The 10,017-nt window shown below is 43.1% G+C and overlaps 1 pseudogene; it reads left to right on the forward strand.

The window, feature by feature from the left end:
• The first annotated feature begins 1,018 nt into the window (after positions 1–1,018).
• LOC142136342 (5S ribosomal RNA) lies at positions 1,019–1,136 on the forward strand (annotated as a pseudogene).
• Positions 1,137–10,017: the final 8,881 nt, after the last annotated feature.

Consider the following 10,017-nt stretch of genomic DNA (forward strand, 5'->3'; position numbering starts at 1 on the left):
CGAACTGGCTACGGAGTATACCATTTAGTCAGTTCACTCGTGTTAGACGTAACTGCACAGCAATAGAGGATTTTATTGAACAAGGTAAAGACATGCAGCAACAATTTCTTGACAAGAAGTACGACCCTCACATAGTTGGCCAAGCCTTTAACAAACTTCAGGATACAGATAGGAGTCAGTTACTTAAATATAAAAGCAAAAATATTAGCGGCAAGGAGGATTCTACACGATCCACTACACTGAATAATGATAGGATATTCTTTGTGTCTAACTATTCCCAGGAATCAGATAAAATTAGACGAATCATCCAGAAGCATTGGTATATTCTGCAACAGGATGACATACTGGGATCCATATTACCAGCTAAACCCTGCATGTCCTTCAGGAAAGCCCCTGACTTCAAACAAAAACTAACTTCCAGCTATATCCCTAAAGAAGAACAAAATAAGTTTGGTAACTGGCTACATAACACCAAAAAAGGATTTTACTACTGCGGACAATGCTCGAACTGCACAAGATTAAGGTGCAGGAGCACTAGGCCAATCACAGAGTATCACTCTGAGGTCAGTGGTAAAACATATCAGATTAAGGAATTCATTACCTGCAATAGTAGGCATGTTGTCTATCTACTACAATGTAGTTGTGGCAAACAATACGTAGGTAGAACCATTAGACTCTTAAAAGAAAGGATTAGAGAACATCTGAGGAACATAACTATTGGGTTTGTAAACCATCATGTGTCCAAGCATTTCAAAGACACACACAACTGTGAATATGAAGGGATGTCATTTATTGGAATTAAGAAAATTAATAAAAATTGGAGAGGAGGGAACCTGACGAAATATCTAAATAAAGAGGAAACAAAGGCTATTTATTATCTGAAGACATTGGCACCTAAAGGTCTCAATATTGAATTTGACCTTTCTCTGTGATGGATCTATAGATTCCTGCCATATTCCACTTGGATAGATGGGTAAGTGTACAGTGAGCATGGTACAAGTGGGTAATGGGAATTTAAATTTACAGCCATACCTCTCTGGTTATGCCCAATCCCAGTCGACCTTGGAAGCCAAGCAGAGAGGGCCAGGTAAGTAATGGGATAGGAGACTACCTATGAATACCCGGTGCTGTAGGTTCCTCCCCTTCCCTCACGCTTTCCAGTGCTATCTGCACTACACCCAGACCAAAAACAAAAGTGGATTCCAAAGAGGAATCAGATTATAGAACATGGGATCCTCCTAAATGTCATCTTATCACTGTCAATTATTATACTTGTTCCCTCAATTTTCATATTTGTTCCCCTAATCTTTATTATGAGCTATCATAATTAGCATGTGCAAAATATATATACCATTAAGCCCTTAAGGATCACGGTTAATCCCATATCTTGTCATCTATATATAAAAAATGGTTTCCTTATGCTATTGCAAACAGAATGTGTTTACAAAAGAATCTCTGTTGTACATTCAATGTTTATATGTCTATATATTTATTTCTATATATGTTTTCATTTAACTCATGTATTAATATCATTGAAATGAGGTAACTTGTGACAATTACAATATGACAATGCACACTGTTTAATGCTGCATGTATTTTGAGGATACATATAAGTCAGTGTAATATCATGCTGACAGAAGTGACTATTAAAAGCATAAATATACCGCATTCATTGTGTGCATAATGAGCTGTATTATACGAAAACAAAGACTGGGGCACTAAAGATCTGGGAACCTATCAGGTTCAACCCCAGCATATTTAAATCACAGGACCATAGACGTTCACAATAGCCCTTGAGAAAGTCCGGAGCAGGACGAAACGCGTTGGGACTCCACCCACTATCACTCTATTGGCCCAAAGCAATATCCGGAAGTGACGTCAATACCGGAAGTGTGTTTGCGCTCCACAGTGGAACGCATCGACAGCCGTTAACAGCAGCGGCGTGATCACCCGCTGCTGATCCATCTCCCCCCCTTTTTTTCTCCTTTTTCTCTTTTTCATTAATCCTTTTTCGGTTGGGACAAGTTGTTATTAGTAATTTGACTACGGGACATCGGGACATACTATTGGATTCACCGCGCATTCTGGACCTACACTCATTCCAACTACAAACCGCAAGTATCATTTCATATTGCATGGACTAACACATTTTAAGAGCCTAATCCATTCCACATAGCTGATGTATTGATGCCAAGCATGACGGATACTCCTTTTGTTTCGGAAGTTTCCAACCTTCACGGGGACTGTTAATTATATCCTGATATCATACAAGGTTTTATCTCCAGCAACATGTGTCATTAACCAAAGAAATTAGGACTGTGTTTTATGGACGGTTTTGAAAGAGATTATCACTGTCATTTATTATCATCGACTGTTTTATTATATAAAGTTATACCTGCTAATATACAGTAGGTTGTTAACCTATATGTATACTAATGTGTAGACCGCATCAATATTGTCATTAATCAAATTGTTAGTATTGGTAATACTCATATCGTTATTTTATCCATTTATGTATGGCAACACATGATCATACTTCTATTGTAATTTTATTGTATTTTAATAAATGTTAGCAATTAATCATTGACTTTACGACATCAATAGAATATTAGATCTGCACTTCTTGATAATCAATTGATGAGCGCCCAGCGTTATAAAATTTTGAACAAAGTTATCTGCCACTTGTGTCTGTCATCTTGGCGAGGATTGCTGTTGTGGCAGATAAAAGGAGGAATAGTTTCTAAAGCATTGCAAATTCTCTTTTTAAGAGTGATAGAGCTTGTCTTTTAAATCTTTAATGAGGCTAACAATAGTTTTATTGCACTGCTGTCAACTGTGGGCAGCACGGTGGCTTAGTGGTTAGCACTTCTGCCTCACATCACTGGGGTCATGAGTTCAATTCCCGACCATGGGCTTATCTGTGTGGAGTTTGTATGTTCTCCCTGTGTTTGTGTTGGTTTCCTCCGGGTGCTCTGGTTTCCTCCCACACTCCAAAAACACACTAGTAGGTTAATTGGCTGCTATCAAATTGACCCTAGTCTCTCTCATATTCTGAAACACACACAACTGTGTGCGTGTTAGGGAATTTACACTGTAAGCTCCAATGGAGCAGGGAATGATGTTCTGTTTGAATGGACAGGAGAAGAAGAAAATCACTTTTAGCTTGTTCTCTTTAACCATGCTCAGTGCTTTAGAATTTCTTTACATACTAAACATTCCAGGGCTTTCCAAATTGTAGTCAAGCAAAGCCAGGAGTGTAGGTTTCCCTAAAATAGATCTCGGGTACCTCACTGATGTGGTCTACGACTGCCCAGTATTAAGAAATTAAGCCTAATTCCAACTTTTTGGTTCTGTCAGATCAGGCGAATTTAGTCAAATGGGAGTGTGGTTATAGAATGTATTTGAACCAATCTCCACTTTGGAAACCCTATGTAGTAATCTGAGAAATAATATGTGAATATCTAGAGTGAGGGTGGGGGGAGAGTGTTACAGGGGGAGAGTGTTACAAGCAGCGGTTCCCAGCTGCTCACTCCTACTTGCGTCCCGGCTGCCATGGCAACAGTCGGGATGTCACTTCCGGGACCTACGTCTCAGATGCTTCTGTAAGCAGCGTTGTGTCCCGGCCTCTGGGCATGTGCGCAAAAGGTGCTAATTAAGCACACTACGGGGGAGGGAGGGGGGGCTCAGTAGTGCACTCCCATCCCCTAATTACCATTGGTGAGTTTCTGAATTTAAGGCTGGGAGTGCTTAGTCTCCCTGGTGGTTATAACTTCTGGATTCCTGTTTCTAACCTGCTCGTGTGTACTTTGTGCCTTGCTATTCCCTGGATTGACCTTTTCGCTGTGACCCTTGGCTCGTTTCTTGGACTCTGCTGATTTGCTGATTGCCCTGAGCTCTGGATATTCCTGTTCGCTGCCAGCCCTGACCTTATTGCTTATCCCTGACCATCCGGTCTGCTTCGGACCCCTGACCTAGGCCTGCCTTTGGACTCCTAGCTACGTTTCGGATTGGCTCCTCCTTTCTGTTCGCTGTGGTCTTGCGCATAAACTTACACTACATTAAAGTCCCTGGGGCATCCGAGTACCTGTGAGCACATCAAGCTCTACGTGAAAGGCGGCTGCTCTAGGTGAAGACCTCTATCATCAGTTCTGTAAGTTGATGACAGGACCCGCCAACGTAACAGAGTGTAAGTAAAATCCTTGACAGGTGTTTTATGCCCTAAACATTGAACAAGTGCTTTGTTGCAATTGTTCTAATTTCAGGCAAAGCTGAAAAGGAAATAAGAATGTGTCGTCGGAGGTGTCTGAGAGGGGTTCTAAAGCACACTTGAGGTGTTAAATATCACCTGCAGGGTAGCTTCCAGCTGCTCTGGAGCCATGGATTTGGGGATCCTCCACACAATTATGCATTTCCAAAAGTAGTGATGCAAAACTGAAAGAAGGAATCTTTATATGGCTACAAATAAGATCAGTACTGGATGATGAAAAATTTCAAGACCTGTTAAATCCACTGCATAAAGCAGCTTGGTTGCCATTCAAAAATATCTGGTCTTGTTTTCTTGGAAATCATAAGTCAGAAAACGATCGTGATCTAGTGAAATTATACAAAGCTAGGGGATGCAACATTTAAACTTCACTTCTTGGACTCCCACCTCGACTTCTTCCCAGAAAATATTGGGGCTGTCATTAATGAGCAGGGTGAGCGTTTCCAACAGATTTCTACAATGGAAAAGAGGTACCAAAGCAAATGTTGTTCCAGTATGCTGGCTGACTATTGCTGGACCATGAAGAGGGACACCCCAAAGGCAAAATCATACTTGCCAACATAGGCAAAATGTTTCCCGGGGGGCAGGTGGGTGTGTGGGGTTCAAAAAAATCATGTCATTAGCCCCACCTCCAACATGGTCATAACTAGTTTGGACCAATAAAAACGGGGCGGGCCACGATGACACGTGCACGGCATAACTAAGCCCCGCCCCCTCCGTTTAATTTACAGAGGCGGACGGGATTCGTAAAAATTGCCTGCTTTCCTGGGAGGACTCCCAGAAATCCGGGAGAGTAGGCAACCATGGGCAAAATATGCCCGAAAATCACCATCTACAACTTTTTAGGTCAGCCAGAATGAGGTGTGTATTCATCGTTTAGAATTATGTAAGTACTAATTTTATAAATCTTTAAACATGTCACAAAAAAACCCTGCCTGATGGAAAAAAACCTGAATGCATACTCTAATTCAGCATGAAAAATACATTTAGGGGCATATTCAATTGTTGGCGTAGCAGCCTAAATAATAATAATAATAATAGCAGCCTAATAGTGCGCCCCGCGCACTATTACCGTCATTACGCGAGCTGAAATCCGGCTTAGTATTACCGTAATAATGGTAGTACTTTTTCTGCAGCGGAAAAAGTAAACAATTGAATATGCCCCTTAGATTCAGTTTATTTAGCTCTTGTGAAAGAAAAAAAGTTTATTTTTGTAGACTAGTTATTATTAACCTTTATACATATTACACAGAGCTTTGCAGAGAATGTTTAATTATTCACATCAGTCAGTGTCCCAGTGGAGCTTATAGTCCAATTCCCTACCATACAAACTTTAATTAACGAGTATTCTTTTAGACTGTGTGAAGAAATCAGAGCAACCAGACGAGGCTGAAGTTAGCTTCTTATTCGTTTCTAATTCGTGCTCCATCTTCTTATTGAGAAAAGCTTATTTTTAAAAGATTAAATCAATTTGGATCACTGATTTCACATCAAATTAACACTACAGGGGGTCCCTTATACAAAATGCATTAGTATTTTGACTGACCCAACAAGGTTATGGGCATGAAATCGCCATATTTTATCATTTTGAATAAGTAGCTGCAGTTTTTCAAGGGTTAAATGCCATCGGGCCAGCAATTTGACAGTGGGAATCAACACAGGGTGGTCAGTTACATATAAAACATCTGTCTTTTGCCTGGCCCAATGCTGTTTTGGGCATGCAATCAGGTGGCAAAGTGGGCGCAGATAGCATTTTGAATAAGTAGCTGCAGTTTTTCAAGGGTTGATGTTTTTATTAAAAATTGCAACAAAAATAAATCCAATATCACTTTGTCCAAGATAAAATAGACTATATAGATTATCCAAAGGGTAAAAAGGACCAATATGAACAATACTTCAAATACCCAATTCTACTACAATCCCATCACAAAACAACTAATATACCACTTCAAAAATATAAAAAAAGACAAAGAAACACAAAACAAATCAAAAGCTTTCCCCGAGAGAAACATGCCAACCCCTAGCACAATACTCTGCATTGCCACAACCCCGCCACCAATCTATAATACCACCCACACGTCCTTTATTGTCAGGTAATGAAAGCAAACTTTAAATGTATGTAAACCTTACTATAAAAAAAGGGGTTTCCACAAAATCTAATAGTGATAAAACAGGATAGATCAAAATCCCCACACCTTTTGAGCGCTCCATACACCCACTCGGGGTAACTAAGAAAGTGGTGCACCCAAACATGAAAGCCAGCTACCCACCGAGGGGGAGACTCCTAAAAGAGACTCCTGAGATGAAGCTTCAAGAAGGCAGTACTAAAGAACAGCACTGGGTTTACCATTCCCATGCCACCTTTATCCTTTGGTTTGCAGGTCACATTCCTCTTGATGAAGTTCAACTTGTTCCCCCATAACAACTGAAAGAACAAGGAACTGACCTTGACCCTTAATGATTCTGACAACAGACATATGTAACTGACGTACAAAAAAATTGGGATCAAGCAAGTCTTGATCAAATCAATCTGTTTTCTGTAGGGCAGCTTCCACCTCTTCCAGTTATCCACCTAAGAGGCGGCATCTGCTACTTTCAATTCCCAATTTCGCTGGGCATAGTCACTCGAACCAAATCGAATGCCTAAGATTTTAACCTCTCGTCTGGCCTGAGGGAGCGCATTCGGAAGGACAAACTGCCGTCCTTCCTCCCCTAACCAGAGAACTTCACTCTTTTCTTGGTTTATTTCTGAGTCCGAAGCCTCAGAATATTCGCAGATTAGATTTTCAATGCCACGTGCCTCGGCCATGTCTGACAAGACGACTCTGACATCATCAACGTAGGCCGCTACCTTCAAGGGAACATCTACAGCCAGCTGCACTCTCCTCACTGCACCGTTCTCAATCCTCCTGATAAAAGGATCAATCGAAAATACATAGAGGAGAGGGCTCAAGGGACAACCTTGTCTGACTCCAAATGAAACCGCAAAAGTAGGACCCACTGAACCATTTACAAGAGGGAAGCTCTCGACCAGCCTATACGTGGTACGTAGCCAATCAATCAACCTCACTGGCAGACCATACCTCTCAAGAAGTGCCCACAGATATTCATGATTGACACGATCAAACGCCTTAGATTGATCAAGCGCCAGAAGCTACTTACCCCACTTCTCAGCCCTGCACCGCTCACCGGCCTCCCGGATGCCAAGGACAGCATTAAAGATGCTTCGACCCTTCACCGTACAGTGCTGAGAAGTGGAAAAGCAACATGCCTGATACTTCCATAATCCTGTTAAAAATGACCTTCGCCAGAATCGTTCTATCTGAACTGAGAAGAGCGATGGGGCGCCAATTCTCAATCCTGGATGGGTCTTTCCCCTTGGATAGCAAAATAAGGGCGGGTTGCCTCATGGAGGGAGTAACCCTCTACCCAAGCTCTCGTTAAAAACCGCCACTAGGTGCGGGGCCAGGAGGTCCACAAAAGCTTTAGAAAACTCAGAGGTTAAACCATCCGGACCTGGGGATTTCTTATTTGATAAACTATCAATCGCCCTCCTGACCTCGTCCACCGTTATCTCAGAATCCAAGGGATCAAGAGAAGCCTGATGGCCACCAAGTCCAGACACCCCCCTCAGAAACCGTTCCATCTTCTCTCTGATAAATACCTTCCCAGACAAAAGGCCAGAGTAGAAGGAGTGCACGACTGACAAGATACCTCCTTGGTCTTTCCGGAGGACCCCTCTGTCATTGCGCAGTTCCCTCACCTCCTTCGCATCAACCGAACTCTTACAGTAAAGGTAGGGATCCGGAGAGTGGTACTTACCATATTCTCTTTCCAAAACCAAAGAGGCATAACGGTCATACTGGCACTCTTTTATCTGGGATTTTACCCAGGAGATTTCCCCACTATCTCCACCCTCAGAAATCAAGAAATCGAGTTTCCATCTCAAGGCATGGCAGATGTTCTTTTTTTATCCAATTCCTCTGAACTACTAGTTCCCTAAAGAACCTCCGAGTTCTTCCTTTGAATTCCTCCCACCACTCTGGCCTAGGCCAACCTGTGTCCAAAAATGTTTCTTGGGTTTCAAGGAAGTCCCTAAATGATTGTCTAACCTCCTCATCCCCTTTCCGAGGGGTGTCTGAAGTGTTCAAAGACATGCAGAGACAAACATGATCCGAGAAGTCTACTGCCATCAACTTTGGAGTTGATGTGACAGAGCTCCCTTTAACAAAAGACCTATCTATTCTTGACCTACTTCTAAAAAAGGTGAACCCCGTAAGGTTTGGAGAGTGACGAATATGCACATCTACCAGCCCAGCCTGATTTACCATATTAACTAAAAAACCTGCATCATAGCCCAGCGATGTCCACGAGCCTTCCCTATCCTCTGGCCTAACAATGGTGTTAAAATCTCCCCCGAAGACTGCCGGCCCGTAAAAAGGTAAGGTTTAATTTCCCTGAAAAGACATTTCCTGCCCCGTTAGGTCTGTGGACCTTAAATATTTATCAACTTCAGGACCTGCCCCCTTACGGAAACATCCATAACCATATATATGCCCATGCTTATTTCTATAATCCGCTGAATGGTTACCATGCCAGAAAAAAGGACTGCCACTCCACCATACGGCTCGGCCACAAGAGACCATTAGGAGGGACCTCGCCTCCACTCCCGTTTGCATTTGTGGAGATCCGCGCCCAACCCTAGTCTCTTGCAAAAACAAAAAATCAAGCTCAAGCGTGTTGAAAAAATCAAAGGCCAAATAACGAGCTCGATCGGAACGCACAGATGCCACATTAATGGTGGCAAACTGTATGGATTGGGGAGCCATCATTAAAGATTATAGGCATGGGCATTACCTTCATTACTTCTCAGCATTATATTACCTAACACCTATAAGGACTTTGACCCTATCCCCGGATCCTGTATACCATAACTTCTGGCCAGAGACTCTTCTGACCGAACCACACCGTCAATCCCAGGAAATGTCCCCCCCCCTGGTCCTCCCTTTCTGGATATATTTCCTCCCCCTCCTGGTTCCATCCCACCCACCTCCCGCCTATCCTGCTCCCTATCCCCCCCGATTCCCTCCACTTGGACTACTAACTACCTCAAACATGGTGTCAGTATCCTCAAAAACCTTAGTAGGCTCCCCACCTACTTGAATTATAGACTTGCGAGGAAATTTTACACCCACAATGTTGATCTCCCCACAATTCTCACCCCCTGCTACACCACCTGTTCCAACCTCAGCACCCACCACCTTTTGAACAAAGGGTTCAGCCTGCCTGACCCCAACCTTTGCCCTAGTTCTCTGCACATTGGGCCTCAGGACCATCTCTGCACCAGCAGTACACACAATTTCCCAACGGCATTTAACCCTTGAAAAACTGCAGCTACTTATTCAAAATGCTATCTGTGCCCTTTGCCATCTGATTGCATGCCCAAAACAGCGTTGGGCCAGGCAAAAGACAGATGTTTTATATGTAACTGACCACCCTGTGTTGATTCCCACCAGTGCCGGATTAAGGGAATGGAGGCCCCTGGGCTAAGGAGGCCTCCATTCCCCCGTGAGGGCACCCCCCCCCCCGTGATTCGAGCTGAACCCCCCCTCCTTCTCCGATGCGCTGTACGCTCTTTACTGAGGAGATCTCGTGAGAGTGAGACTCGTGAGATCTCCTCAGTAACGAGACTACTGCTACTGAGCACTTTCAAGGGCCCCCTGGATGCCATAGGTCCCTGGGCTGTAACCCAG

This window comes from Mixophyes fleayi, chromosome 1, assembly GCF_038048845.1.
Source record: "Mixophyes fleayi isolate aMixFle1 chromosome 1, aMixFle1.hap1, whole genome shotgun sequence".
Classification (NCBI taxonomy): domain Eukaryota; kingdom Metazoa; phylum Chordata; class Amphibia; order Anura; family Limnodynastidae; genus Mixophyes; species Mixophyes fleayi.